General features: G+C 35.2%; 1 protein-coding gene and 1 pseudogene across 10 annotated transcripts in view; one reads left to right on the top strand and one right to left on the bottom strand.

Moving 5' to 3' along the window:
* Positions 1-16366, bottom strand: part of MCTP1 (multiple C2 and transmembrane domain containing 1) — a 679042-nt gene that overhangs the window by 637516 nt on the left and 25160 nt on the right. The gene's annotated exons all lie outside the window — the stretch shown is intronic.
* Positions 10234-10716, top strand: LOC111719043 (annotated as a pseudogene).

The following is a 16366-nucleotide window of genomic DNA, read 5'->3' on the forward strand; positions in this document are numbered from 1 at the left end:
TGGGGTATAAGCCCAGTAGAAACACTGCTGGATCAAAGGGTATGCACACTTTGATAACTTTTTGGCATAATTCCAGATTGCTCTCCAGAATGGTTGGATTCGTTCACAGCTCCACCAACAATGTATCAGTGTCCCAGTTTTCCCACATCCCCTCCAACAATCATCATTATTTTTTCCTGTCATCTTAGCCAATCTGACAGGTGTGTAGTGGTATCTCAGAGTTGTCTTAATTTGCATTTCTCTGATTAATAATGATTTGGAACACTCTTTCATATGAGTGGTAATAATTTCAATTTCATCATCTGAAAATTGTCTGTTCATATCCTTTGACCATTTGTCAATTGGAGAATGGCTTGGTTTCTTATAAATTAGAGTCAGTTCTCTATATATTTTGGAAATGAGGCCTTTATCAGAACCTTTAACTGTGAAGATGTTTTCCCAGTTTATTGCTTCCCTTCTAATCTTGTTTGCATTAGTTTTGTTTGTACAGAAGCTTTTTAATTTGATGTAATCAAAATTTTCTATTTTGTGATCAATAATGGTCTCTAGTTCGTCTTTAGTCACAAATTTCTTCCTCCTCCACAAGTGTGAGAGATAAACTACCCTACGTTCCTCCAATTTGTTTGCAATCTCACTCTTTATGTCTAAATCATGGACCCATTTTGATCTTATCTTGGTATATGGTATTAAGTGTGGGTCCATAAAACTTTACTTTTCTTGAGTTGTTTTTTGTTTTTGGAGGGGAATCTATGTTTCTTTCACATAACTTTCATGAAAAAAAACTGAAAATCTGAGAAATAGCAGACTGAAGTACAACAAGAAATGTCACAAGCCTGCTCAATAGTTCTTAAGAATAACCTAGGATTCTAATAATAGCACACTGCTCAATTTTCAATTTTCTCAATTACTTAAGACATATGTGGCTTTGAGAATTATGATATACTTTTTTTAACCATCTGTATTGCTATTGGCACTTAACCATGAAGAAAGCAACAATTTTTAAAATCTCAAGTGAGAAAAATTATCTGCTATAAAAATATTCAGTTAATAAATAAATATTCCAATACCAATGAGCCACCAAATGCTAAAATATTTCATGCATGATAATCAATCCAATCAATAACATTTACTACATATCTACTACATACCAGACACTGTGCCAAGCTCTGAGATTACCAAAAAAAAGACAACAGACAGTTCCTCGTCCTCAAGGAGCTTACAAACCAATGGAGGAGACAAGATGCAAAGAAATAAAGACAAAGAAAACTATATGCAGAATAAACAGAAAACAACAAATGGCACTGAAATTAAGAAGGGTTAGGGAAGGTTTCTTATAAAAGCTTGGATTTTAGTTGGGAGTTAAAGGAGACCAGGGAGATTAGTAGTCATAGTGGAGGAAAGAAAGCATTCCAGGTACAGAGAAAATGCCAGGAGCTGAGATGAGTCAGAGAATGTGATAAAACTAGAAATGCAGGAGGTGACCAGCTTATGAAGGTCTTTGAATGTCAAATAAGAGCATTTTGTATTGACTTCTGAAGGCCAAAGAAAGTCACTGAAATTTACTGAATAGGAGAGCTTACAAAGACCCTTTACAAATAGAGATTTGTTTTAATAAAATCATTGTAGTTGCTGAATGGAATATATTTGAATGGGGAGAAATCTGATCTGGTAGACCCATGAGAAGACTCATTGGGCTTCAAATTACTCCCTTTCCAGTTGAACTTTTAGCATCTCACTTTATTTCTAAAGCTCTGGATTTTCCATTTATGATTCCAATTTAAAAAGTCACCAAAAAATGATTCAGTTAATGTAACTCACTATCTAATGAGAATTATTTTGTATAATCAAGAAACTGTTATCCACTGGTTTAATTATCTTAAATCAGTTAATAGCACTTAACACATCTTACATAAGCACAGGACTACTTTAAGAGATACAGAGAAACAGAAGACCTAGCAGCTGCCTTCATGGAGTTTACCACCTAAACATAAAACATGTAAAAAGTTAAATAAAAACAAAACAATCTATCAAACCAAGGTAACATGATTAATTACCTGATGAACTATACAGATAATGGCTGCCATGGTAGTTCAGATGTGAAAAACAATTTCTGTCTTGGATGAAGAAAATGGAATTCATTCATCCATCTATCCATTGATTCAACAAACCTTTATTAAATGCCTGCTGGGAACTGAGCACTATGTTTCAGTTGGGGCAAAATGCCAATTGTTTAATAAAATAGCACCTGTTTTCATAAAGCTTATAACAGGTGGCAAAAGGGACAAGCCCATAGATGGTCAAATGGTGAGAACACTGGATTTGGAGTCAAGAAAAAGGAAGAGAAATCCTGCCTCAAGATCCGTCCTAATTGTATAATCCTAGACAAGTAATTCAATCTCTCCGGGGCTCAGTTTTCTTAAAGACAGGGCAAATACATTCATCTACCTCATAGGATATTGTGGGGATCAAATGAGATAACAATATAACTAATATAATGAAAAGTGGTTTGCATAGCTTAAAGTACCATATAAATACTGCCTAGCCTTTTCATTTTCATACTCTACATAAATACAGATAATTATAATTTACAGTAATCATGATAAATGAATTAGAGTACAAAGTACTTTATAAAAAGAGAAACAGATAATCAAAGAAAATGGAGAATTTTAATGGAGAAAAATGGAGAAATGGAGAAAATTTAATGGAGAAAATTGCATTTATATAGGCTTTAAAGAATGGGAAGGAATTTGACAGTTAAAAGATAAGGAAGGATATTCCAAGTGTAATGAGGGTTGGAGTGAGAAGAATTGGCTTCTGGTTTGATTTGAAAATTTTATAACCTTCAACCCTACAGAGCCAATACCTGACTACTCCCTGGACAATCACCTCAAAGGTCTTTGGGACACTTAGAGGACTCCTATTGTACCAGGCAGTAGTTTCAACATGAAAAAAGGATGAGAGGTTTCTTTTTATGCCTTTTATAGTTTCAGGCATTAATTTGTTAAAAAAAAAATAGCAGACATCATCAACGAAAAGGCTAATAAAAATATTGGACCCTTAGCAGGGATTTCATGACTCCAAAAATCATTTTTAAAAATTCGAGATGAATTCTGAAAGAGATTGCTTAAGTTCATAGGGTTAGAGCTAGAAGGAACCACAAAGATGACCTACAAAAGGTTTGGTTTTTTTTTTTTACTTTTTTGGGTGTCTTGGATCCCTCTGTATGTTTTATAAAGTCTATATACTACTTCTTAGAATAACATTCTTAACATTATTATGCCAGTCTCTTTGAACTGTTCTACCTCAGTTTCCCTGCACTAGTTTCCCTTATTGTCTTGACTGAGTTTCCCTGAACTGTTCTACCTCAGTTTCCTTAACTGTTCTGCCTCAATCCTCTTAGCTGTAAAACCCCTCTCTGGTCCATTAAGACTGAGGACCATTTGCTCTAAGGTTATAAATTGTCAATGTGAGACTCAAGATGAGGGGGAGTTCAGACTTCCTGACTCCTAACTCCTTCTGCCCTCAAGAATTTATGGCACTACCCCTCTAAACATTCCAAAAGATAAGACTATCTGGGATACCTCATTGACATCTTTACTTCTGTTTATTCAGACATCCTGACTCTAACTTCCAGTTTCCCCCCATCCTGATAGAACCAAATTTATGGTCCTGAAACTTCCCACTCTCAATGTTCTGACTCCACCCTTACCTTGGTCTACCCCTGTAGCTGAGCCATGTGGCTATATATGTCATTGAGAACTTACATTCACCACTGGATACTTTGAGATGAGAGTCCTGTCCAGTCAATTATACTCTCCAATTAATAAACTATTAAAACTCTCTAATTTCTCCCTTGCCTCAGTTTCTCCGGGCATTACAACATAAAATACAAAGGATTACAAAGGAAACCAATTACAATAATAGTAAAAAAAATTAATGCTAGTTTATGAACAGGCTGAAGAATCCTTAATTTAGTACAATTCCTCAATGTAACAGATGTAAAAATTGAGACCAAGAAAAGTGAATTTCTCAACATCAGAGAAGCAATAAACATCAGAACTGGTAATTTGAATACACCTCCTCTGTGACATACCCCTGTATTCTTCCCATTTGCATTACTCTGAAACTAAGGTTCTCCTTAAATCTTATTTTTGCTTCTTTTCCTTGATTTATTATTGTTTTAAAAATAAAATATTCAAAAGGTATGAATCTTTTTCTGGATGTTTAGGGGAAAGGAGTTAAATAGTATAGGTGTCATTTTGTTTACCTAGCCATTACAGTCTTTTAGGAAGGAACTAACAACTGCATCTTGCTATAGTAATACCAGTTTTCATAAATTTGGTTCAAAAGAGGTTTGTTTATTATTTTTAAATAAAAATCATGGACTGAGATTAGAACAAGTCCTTTTACTAGGACTTAAGCTTTTTCAACTCATCTTTTTTTTAACTTAAAAGTATCTTATTTATTCCAATTATATTTAAAGATAGTTTTCAACATTCATTTTCATAAGATTTTGAGTTCCAAATTTTCCCCCTTGTTCCCTTCTTTCTCCCTCCCCAAGACAGCAAGCAATCTCACATAGGTTATAAATGTACAGTCATTTAAAACATATTTCCATATTAGTCATGTTGTGAAAGAAACAAAAGGGAAAAAAACAAAAAAGGAAAATCACATAGGGCAAGTGTTTACAAGATGGTCAGATAAAGTGGTAGGTACATGGATACTCTCAAGGCCTCTTAAGAACTTTAGAATCAATTTTATGACATGGGAGACACTGGCACAGGACTGTCCAATATGGTGTGCCTTTAAAGAGAAGTTCTGCATAAAGTTCTGCACAAAGAAGAACTGAATTAGCCCAGAGGAAACATGAGGTACACAAAATTAGAGAAGCCACCCCAAATGTTCATATCGATATTTGTGTCTGATTTGTGGCAGAACATTATGAGCTCATATTGATTGTTATCAGCCACAACTGGACACGCTATAACTCAACTCTAACATAGCAATGTCATTTTGAAAACAAAAGACAACAACCAACAATCATTTTAAACATATTCTTATATTAGACATGTTGTGAAAGAAAAATCAGAACAAAAATCAGAACAGAAAAACACACAAAAAGAAAAAACAAAACAAAACAAAATAAAAGGTGAAAATATATGCTTCGGTCTAAATTCAGTGTTCATGATGCTCTCTTTGAATGGGAGATGGTATTTTCTATCCTATCTATTGGAACTGCTTTGAATCACTGCATTGATGAAAAGAGCCAAATCCATCACAGTTGATCATCACATATTGACTGTGTAGAATGTTCTCCTGGTTCAGTTCACATCACTCAGCATCAGTTCATATAAGAATTTCCAGACTTCTGAAATCAGCCTGCTTATCATTCCTTATAGAACAATAATATTCCATTACATTCATATATCATAACTTATTCAGCCATCCCCCAATTAATGGACATCCACTCAATTTCCAGTTCCTTGCCACCACAAAAAGAGCTACTATATACATTTTTGCACATGTGAGTCCTTTTCCCTCTTTTATGATCTCTTTGGGAGGCAGATCTGATAGTGACACTGCTAGATTAAAGCATATGCAGTTTTATAGCCCTTTAGGCATAATTCAAAATTTTTGCAATTTATTTTTAAAATAAATTTTCATCAGGAAAAAAATATCTTTTTCAGAAAGGATGATTCCAAAAATCCTATATCTGTGTGATCTGATCAAAATCATACAAAATAATTTAAATGCTCTTGAAATGTAGGTCAGAGATAGGGAATTGCAGTTGGCAACATGGTAGGTTACTGGCTCACTTCCATTATATATGCTACTGTCCTCAACTCTCCTGAAAACAAATGCTAATAAAAGCTTCTGACATTGTTCTTTGAAAAAGTGATGTGGACAATTTAGGTAAGACTGTCACTGAAGAAAAAAATATAATTCATTAATTAAACAAAATTAGGAAAGCTCTCTTAACTACAGACATAAATCTCAGGATGGAGTTTATTTGTACAGGTGTCTCTGTAATCAAAAGTCAAATTAGCAAGCATTTATTAAGTGCTTATTATGTGCCAGACACTGTGCTCAACCCTAAGGAGTCAAAGAAAACAAAACTATAGGTCCTGACCTCTAGAAGCACTAATTCTATTGAAGAAAACATGCAAGCATCTCTACCCACACAAGATATACACAAGACAAATTTGGAAATAATTTCAGAGGAAAGGCAATAACCTTGAGGGGCACCAGGGAAGGCTTTCTGCAGAAAATAGGATTTAAGCCAAGGTTAGAAAAAAGTCAGGGAAGTCAGGAGATGGGATATTAGAAGGGAGAACTTTCTAGACATGGAGGGGGATAGCCACTGAAAAGGCATGGAAAAGTGATGCAGTATATCAGCTCAAGGACAGCTAGAAAGTCAGTGTCCCTATATAATAAAATAGAGGGGAACAAAATGGAAAACTGGAACGTTAAGAATGAGCAAGATTATAGAGGGCTTTAAAAACTAAAATATCGCTTTTAGGGGAAAGACTGACCCTGACTGGAGTCAGGAGGATCCAAGTTCAAATCTAGTCTCAGATACTTAGTAGTTGTACAACTCTGGGCAAGTCACTTAATGATGATTGTCTCAAAATTTGAAAACAAAAACAAACTCTGAAGGATTTTATATTTAATCCCAGAGACAATAACTTCCCAAATATGCAGCCCTATTTAAGTGAATATAGTTTTGTTATGACGACAAATATTCCATCTTTTGAAGTAAAATGGGAAACCCCAGGAAATCTAGATTAAAATACCAACTTTAACATGGGGATGAACTTGAACTATTCACTCACTCTTTGGACCCTAACCTCACTTTCAAAGAGATAGTTTTTTCCACCCTTAGTCTTGCAGCATTTCTGTGGGTTGCATGGATATAACTAATGTTCCATTTGCAATTCTTGAGACAAGTTAATATACAAATACCAAGAGAGAGGTAGTTCTCTACCCATTTCTCTACAGGCGTGTGTCTGAATTTTGAAGCCAAAATATGTTTCTATAGCCCAAGAAGTAATTTCCATCGCAGCATTAGGGGATAATAAAAGTCACACAAGATTTAGAATATGATAAAAAGGCTTAGAATTTTTTCTTGTAAAAAATTATATTCTTACCATATACCATCTCAGTTTAACTCCACTGCCCTCTGGTGCTCAACTGCTGTGCTTTTCTTTCTCCTTAACTATTAAAAGATGGGATATACATATAATAACAAAAAAAAAGAAATTTAATGTTGGCACATTATTTTCATGCTTGCAAAATGCTCTATAGACATGATCTGACAAATAGGCAAGAGTGTTCATCTTGGAAGGATGTCAGGAAGAACTGAGTTCAAATACTGCCTCAGATACTCACTAGCTATATGACCACAGGAAAATCATTTGACCTCTGTCTACCTCCATTTTCTCATTCTCAGAATTTCATAATTGGATTTTCATTAACAACCCTATAAAAGACATGTTATCATTGTTTGTACTTTACAATTCTAGAACTGACACACAGAGAGGGAAATATGGCTTACCAATGGTCACTTAACTAGTAACAAAAGTTGGATTTGAACTCATGTACTTGAGTCTAAAAGGAGAGAGGAAGAAGGGATGGAGGGAGGGCAAAAGGGAGGGAGGGCAAAAGGGAGGAAGGGCAAAAGGGAGGGAGAAAAGGAGAAAAGCAGAAAGGAAAGGAGAGAAGGAGAGAGGAAGTGAGAAAGGGAGGAAGGGAAGAATGGAAGAAGGAAAGGAGGAAGGGAGGAAGGAAGGAGGGAAAGGAAGAAAGGAGGGTAAGGAGGGAGGGACAAAAGGAGGAAAAGGAAGAAAGGAGGGTAAGGAGGAAGGGATGAAAGGAAGGAGGAAGGGAAGGAGAGAAGGAGGGAAAAGGAAGGAAGGGAGGAAGGGAAGGAACAAAGGAACAAAAAAAAAACAAAGAAAAAGAAAGATATTACAGCATAGAAATTAAGCAATTCAGTAGATAGAGCATTGGAAGAGTCAGAGAAAAGTAAGTTCAATTCCAATTTCAGACCTATACTAGCTGTACGACTTTGAGCAAGTCACTTAATCACTGTCTACTTCAGTGTCTTCATTTGTAAAGTGATAATAATAACACTTGCCTTCCATAGCTAAATGATATAATATTTGTAAAGTACTTTACAAATCTTAAAGCATTATGAAGGTGCTAGCTATTATAATTTCATTTGTACTTTTGCATTTAACTTTTTAAAAAAATATATCAACTTCTTTTATCAATTCTTCATCTGCTCATTTACTCATATAACTATAATCCCCCCAAAAAAATTGTTACTGTTGCTTAGTCACCTCATCATGTGTGACACTTCATGACCCTATCTGGGGTTTTCTTAGCAAAAATACTGGAATGGTTTGCCATTTTCTTCTCCAGATCATTTTGATGAAAGAAACTAAAGCAGAGTTAAGTGACTTAATCAGGGTTTTATAACTAGTTAAGTGTCTGAGGTCAGATTTGAACTCACAAAGAGGAGTCTTATTGAAGCTAGGTCCAATAGCCTATCCATTGCGATACCTAGCTGCCCAACAAATTCTGTAACTTAAAAAAAAAAAAAGACATAACTCACAGATGCAATTGGGAACACATGAATGAGGCATCTGGCAGAAAACATAATATGGGTGTAAAAGAGTTTAAAAATGTGAAAAATGTGAAAGTCTCCTTCATATGCAAGCATTATGCTTGTTTATATGAAATGTCCTAAGAGGTAATAAAATACAAGAAACAGAAAATAAAAACTGAAAGGCAAAACGCTAAAACAAAGATGGTCAAATTTTCAGAAAAAAAAACCTGAAGAAAGAAATATATATATATATATATATATGTAGAAATTGATAACTCTGTTTCTAAACTTTAAGATTCAGTTGAATAGCTGTATTTGAGAATCCATAAAGTCTTATTTGTTGTTGATGTTGTTGTTGAGTTGCTTCAATCATGTCCAACTCTTCAAAACCCTATCTGAAATTTTCTTGGCAGAAGTACTATAGTGGTTTGCCATTTCTCCAGCTCATGTTACACATGAGGAAACTGAGGGAAACAGGATGAAGTGACTTGCCCAGGGTCACACAGATAATAAGGGTCTGAAACTGGACGGGACCTGATGTATTCTTGACTCCAGGCCCACTACTTCTGTCCTCTGCAACTCTCCAGCTACACTAGCGTAATCTTACAGAAGATATCTGTAATGGGCTGAGGCTTGAGTTGATGCACTGAGGTCCCAAACACGTGAGGCTAAATAGTAATTGGACTATACTCTATTAATATACATGCTTAGATAAAGAATGGCCCCCACCCACTCTCTGTGCAAGTCCTGATGTGTTGTATAGGAAATGACGATTTTGGTGGGTGGAGGCGGAGAAGCAGGAAGAGAGGCTGGGGGAGATTGGGCCTGGGTTCTATTCTGGTAGCTGATGGTCATGTGGCTTCTGGTCTAGCTAGCTTCTTGACTCAGCTGCACACATTGCTATTGCCCATTCTCTTCCACCTCCGATCTTTCTTCACTGAGAATAAAGATTGACAATTTTCCCCTAACCTAAATTCCTGACTCCGTCTGATTTTAAAATATGCAGTCATCACATTGATATCAAATGCATTGTTTCATTTATACCATTATTCTGAAAATAAAGATTATTCTTTAGTTGTTAGTCCTTCTGAAATTATCTAATTCTGGAACTGAAAGCTAATGCATCAACTCTGAGATATTTCAATATTATATAATGAACGGCCTTCACATATATTTACTTCTAAGACCAGTAAGGAGGTCATTCAAGGTTCTCCCAAGCTACGCAAACTATAAAATTCTACCATGCTACAAAGAAATTGCTCCATTAATAGACCCTATCAGAACCAGCATATCTAAGTGTTGAAGGACTTATCAGCACCATTTGGCTAGAGTAATGAATTATTTGAATATGGAAATCCATGAAACAAGTAACAATACAAGATGGCCCTTGGTAATACACAATCTACTTTTATTTTTTAATTGATTATGGTAACGTAGAAAAAATAAGAAGACACATTTTCTAAATCACTCTTGTCTTAGCTGTTAATAATTTAAGTATAACGGTGGCAGAGGATCTGGCTATGACTGCTATGCTTGCATCCTCATTCTCAGTGTCATTCAACCTCCTGTTCCTCATTCTTCTCTTCTTCATCCTCTAGCACTTCCCATGCTCCAGGAGCACCATGGCTGATCAGCTGACTAAGAAGCAGATTAAAAAGGTCTTTTCCCCTGCTTGATAAGGATTGAAATGGGACCATCACTACCAAGGAGTTGGGAACAGTGACATAATTCCTGGGTCAAAACCTGACTGAAACTGAGCTCCGAGATACCATCAATGAGCAAAAGCAGATGGGGATGAGATCATTAACTTTCCTGAAAACCTGATTATGATTGCAAGGAAGATAAAGGACACAGACATCGAGGAAGAAATTAGAGATGTATTCTGTGTCTTTGACAAAGGGAAGAATAGCTGTATCAATGCTTCAGAGCTTTATCATATGATGACCAATCTTGGGAAGAAGCTGCCTGAAGAAGTGAATGAGACGACTCAAGAAACAGGCATGGAAGGGGATGGCCAACTCATTGATGAATTTGTACCCTATTCTCCTTTGTTCTCTTTCTCTTCTCTCTCAAGTGCACTCTCTCACTCCAACACTCTTACTTGAATAACCTGGTTCTAAGTCAACCTTGACTGGTTGAGAATTCAACATAAAGCAACAAGAAATGTGTACACTCCCTCCCAAAAAAGAGAATAGAATTATTGTCCAGTACAACAAATGTACATTGTAGAAGAAGCATAAAATTATATTAATCTTAATGCTATTTGTATAGATGAGAGAATATGAAATGAAATTACAGTGAAATGGTAATGTAGCTCATAGTTTACCATTTGGAGAGGCAAATGAAGCACTTGGAAGAGTTAGTATTAGTGTGCATCAAAAAGCAAAAAGGAAGATAATTTCATGGGGAAATAGCATCAATATTCTTCCAGCAATCTGGTATGGCTATAAATCACAGAATTGAAAAAAAAGTTTAAACTTAGACAAGTCACTTAACTTTTCTTAAGGTCCCATTAGGTCATTAGACCTATAAGGTGTAAATTGTCCCTTTTAGCATCAAATTTATAATCCTACATTTCAATGCTAAAACACAAGAATTTTTTTCTAAAATTTGAACACAAGGAAGATGAATAATTTCTTGTAATGGATAGAACCTTAAACTTGGAGTTTGGGAAAGAGGGTTTCAACCTCAAATAATTACAAGCTATATGACTATGAACAAGAAAAATATTTTGAGAGGTGACTCAAAGATTCTGTTTTCTTATCCCACAAAATAGGCTTGATATTATTTCTTCAGTCTCCTTATGATATTATTATTGTGAGAAAAGTAATTCTCTTTTTCTTTAAAAAAAAAAAAAAAAAAAAAAAGACTGGTTCTTCTATTTTACCCAGAAACATAGTAGCTACTCATGAATTCAGTGTCTCTACTGATCAGCAATGGTAGTCTTGACCTACTTTGTTTTTGATCTGGACTAATTTGTCTCTCTAAACAACCCAAGGGTTACCTACTCCTGGGGGCTTATCACACTGATACCAGATTTGATGCGGACTCATACTCAACTTACTGCAGCTCAGAATTTCAGAATTCCTGAGTTCAAAGAATCCACCAGCCTCGCTCTCTATCAGCAGGAATTAGAGGCATGTATCATCATATTCTGAAAGGAAAGTAATTTTCAAACCTTAAAGTACTGTACATATATGAGTTTTTCCCTTTCAACTTGCAGACAATTATCACCACAAAGAAATAAAAGTAACAATTTTTATGCTTAGGGATCTCAAAACAAAAGAGCAATCTAGCAAAAAGAGAGCTCTAAGTCTTTCCTTCCAACAGTCAAAAAAGTACCCAACTTTTGAATTAGTTTGGGTTCCTAAAAACTTGTTAAGAAGTTATTTCAATGTTTCAACATGACTTGGAAATGAACTTAGTGTCTCAAAAGCTATGCCATTAGAATAAAAACCTCTGGCTGGTTCCAAAAGGTAAGAAAGATTCAAGAACAAGGCAAAAGATGAATGATGTATTTGTGAGACAAATACTGGCCTACCTAAGTTCACAACAGCTTATCACCAGAAAGGCTGTTATCAAGTGATTAATTCTCTTTTTTGTCCAGTCATTTATCAAATTGTCACCTAAGGAATGGAAGATTATAAGCTCAGGAAGTCACCTTAGAGCAGAGCTTCTCAAACAGGGATTTCCAAAGGATCTGTAGAAAGTTCAAAGAAATCATGTACTTGAATGGGGAAAAAACAGATCCTCATTTTCACTAATCTCATTAAAATTTAGCATTTTCTTTAATTATCTAATATTAAAAGATATTCACTATATTGCCAAAGAGCTCCATGACACAAAAAAATTAAGAACAGAATTATAAGTGGTTAGGACACATTGTGGGGCAGCTAAGTGATTCACTGGTTAGAGTGCTGGGTCTACAGTTGCTTAACCCTATTTGACTCAGATTCCTCATCTGTAAAATAAGATGGAAAAGGAAATGATGAACTACTCCAGTATCTTTGCCAAAAAAAAAAAAAAAAAAAAAAAAAACACTCACAAAAAGTCAGACCAGTCTGAAAACAACTAAACAGCAAAAGGTAGCAGAGTGAATAGAGCGCTGTACCTGGAGCCAGGAAGACCTGAATTCATATCTAGCCCCAAACATTTACTAGTTCTGTGATCCTGAGAAAGTCACTTAATTAGTAACTTGTCTATCTCAGTTTCATCAATTGAAAAATTGAAGATAATAATAGCACCAATCTCCTCGGATTTTTATTGAGGATCAAATGAAATAATATTTATAAACTGATCATCTCAGTCTCTGGAACACAGTAGACAAATAATAAATACTTGTTTAAAAAAAAGTTTGCCATTTAACAAGGTCAAATAAATTAGCATTTCATTTTTCAAAATAAATAAAAGGTTGTTCCCTTCTCCTTCCTTTCAAAGAAACCAGACCTTAAATTTAGATCTCATGCAATGACTCCCAGTCTTCGTAGTCCTCTGCTTCTCTTTATTATGCAGGCAACAACAAACTCTTTCCCCTGTACTATGACCAGTTTACTAAGTGATCTTTCTGCCTCTAGTTCCTCCCTTCTCTAAACCATCTTCCACATAGCTGTCAAAACACCTGAACTAAAGTACAAATCTGAATCCATATCATTACTCTACTCAAGGAGTTTTAACAGTTCCTTCTTAGCTCTAGGATAAAAACATAAACTCCTATATATATATTTTTTGCTGAGGCAATTGAGGTTAAGTGACTTGCCCAGGGTCACACAGATAGGCAATGTTAAGTGTCTGAGGCCAGATTTGAAGCAGGTCTCTGACTTCAGGGCTGGTGCTCTATCCACTGCACCATCTAGCTGCTCCTAAGCTCCTATATTCTATATTTAAAGTCCTTCACATTTGGGACCCAGTTCAAGACTTATTTCATGTTACTCTTTCTCATGGTTGCTACACTCTAGCCAAATGGGCCTAGTTTATTTTTTACAAAGAAAACATTCCAATTCTTTTTTTTCCTTGCATGAAGGGGAAGTTCTTCACCCTAGAATATCCCTCTGCCCCTTCAGCTACTTTTTCCCATTGGTGAGGTCACCTGGGGTTCTCTATTTTGAGGAAGGGGTAAGGCTTGTTTATTGGGCCTGACTGTTCATTCCTTAAAAAACTCTTGCCTTCAGTTTCAATGGTCTTGTAAGGAAGAGAGCCATCTACACCCAGAGAGGACTATGGCAACTGAGTATGGATCACAACATAACATTCTCACTTGTTTTGTTGTTTTTTGCTTGCATTTTGTTTTCTTTCTCATTTTTTTCTTTTTGATATGATTTTTGAGTAGCAGAATAATTGTATAAATATGCATGCATATTTATGTTTAACATATACTGGATTATTTGCCATTTAGAGGAGGGGATGGGGGAAGGGGGAAAAATTGGAACCCAAGGTTTTACAAGGGTTAATGTTGAAAAAATTATCCATGCATATGTTTTGAAAATAAAAAGCTTTAATTAAAAAAAAAAAAAAAAAAAAAGCTCTTGCCTTGTTCTCCCTCGCCTCCACTTCCAGGCAATTCTAGCTCCCTTCAAGTTTTAGCTGGGGTGTTATTGTCTGTACAAACCTCTCCCTAATCTCCTCCAACTCCAAGCAATGGTTTCCCAATGGTTTTGAGTACACTTTGTATACCTGGGAACCTGGGAACAGAATTTAAGATGAACTCTGCAAAAGACCAAGATGATTTGTTTTGTTTTTATCTTTGTATATCTAATACATAACAAAGCACCTACAAATTAGAAGGAATTGGGGAATTTGTAATTTCACTGAATCCAGAATCTCACTGAGATGAAACACCTTCCAAAGATGCAAATTAGCAAATTGTGTACCGTTTAAAGTCTTAGTTGGTGAGGGATACAGGAGGTTAAAGACATATCTGTGGTCACAAAGCAATGTGTAAAATACAGTACTTTTGACTCCATGGAAGGTCTCCTCCCCACTATCCCAGGTTATTTCTCTAAATAACACCTGTATTAATGCACTCCAAAAAAAAAATCTATGTTTATTCCTATCACTAATGAAAATTACAGCTCCTTCGTGGCCTTATATAGTCTTCATGATGACAAAGTTATAGGATTTAATATTTGTCACCTCAGAGTAGGGGACCCATAACTTGTAGTTCAGGTAGTGCTGTAGTCAAAAAAATCAGTTACCTTATAACCAATTTTAGAGTGATAAACTTCTTTTAAGTTAGGTGGGTCAGGGTTCATATATCAGAATCATAGTCAGCCTCCAGACATATTCAAAAACACTTCTGCTCAAAAGGCCTACCAGAATCTGAGCTCAGGTGACTTAGCCTAAAAATGCCCCAGGTCACCTTCATGCCATGATGAAGCACCAAAGTAGACTAAAGTAGAGGATACAATGCAAAATGAATAGATGTTTTATGCTGAGTTTGATGTTGAGATTGATAAATTAATTAGTGCTTCTACTTATGGTATTATGTTTTCTGGAAAAAGAAATGCTGTATCTTGGCAGCATACAGATCAAAGAGCATTATTTATGTCCAAATTTATTGGAGAGGGCAGAAAGTCAACTTTCATAAAACAGAAAAAATTAAGCAAACCCCTTTAATTTATCTTAATGTTTCAAGCAGACTATTTGAAGAATTCAATTTATATATTTGTCTTTTCCATGGTTTGAGCCTCCAAGCAGTTTATAATCCATGATTCTTCAAGATTTATTTAAAGTAGGCTAGTTCTTTCAGTATCAAGTATTTGGACTTTTGCTACGTTATTTTAACAAAATGATTTTTGGGGAAAAAACTAGAAATTCATCAATTTCTGCTTGTAAAAACTCTAACTTCAAAAAGTTTCTTTTTATTCATTTATTCTAATTATCTAATTCAACTTATGGAAATTGAGAGATCATAGGGGAAAAGAAGGAAAAAAGAAAAAAGAGCTTTTCACATATTTCAAACTATAGCACCTGGATCAGTAGGTTTCAGCATTTTCAATCCATAGCTGTACTCTAAAATTCACAACCCATGGAGAATCTCTCCCTTGAGCATATACCAATAGGAGATTGGGCTGTATTTTCTACCACCATTTACTTTCCAATAATGATCAATAAAAAGTAATAGGGAAAAAAGAAATTATCTGTTTTTCCAGAACTGAAAGATTCTCTCTTCTCATAGAGTCACTTATATTTCTTAGAGACATTCTAAAAAAAACCATATCTTGGTAGAATTTAAGTGAATATATATATATATATATATATATATATATATATATATGTAATAGTCACAATGTTGAGCCATGGAAGGGAAATAAAGGCAAAAACTAGAATCAGTCTAACCATAATACATACTGAAAATTGATCACATTCCCAAAACATAAAGTTTTGAACTTCTAGATTGACTAATTCAAGTTTCAATGATTTGCTTAAGGTTTCATAATTGATAAGCAGCCCAGCTGGAATTCAGGTATTCTGCATTAGGCCAATGGTATCAAACTCTAGGATCCCTTGGGTCAACTATAAAGCTATTCCTCATTCCATTAATATCAAACTGCCTTTTAAGTGCTTCACCCTCAGAAGTCTTTGCACCCTGTTTTTGATGGCTGAGTGTAAAAAAACAGCCAAGAGTAGATCATGTCTCCTCCTATGCCAACTCCTATTCATATTTCAGTGGTTCCCTATCACCTCCAGGATTAAATACAAAATGCTGTTTGGCCTTCAAAGTATTTAATAACCTGCCCCACCCCTAGCTATCCTATA

Source organism: Sarcophilus harrisii, chromosome 1 (assembly GCF_902635505.1).
Source record: "Sarcophilus harrisii chromosome 1, mSarHar1.11, whole genome shotgun sequence".
Classification (NCBI taxonomy): domain Eukaryota; kingdom Metazoa; phylum Chordata; class Mammalia; order Dasyuromorphia; family Dasyuridae; genus Sarcophilus; species Sarcophilus harrisii.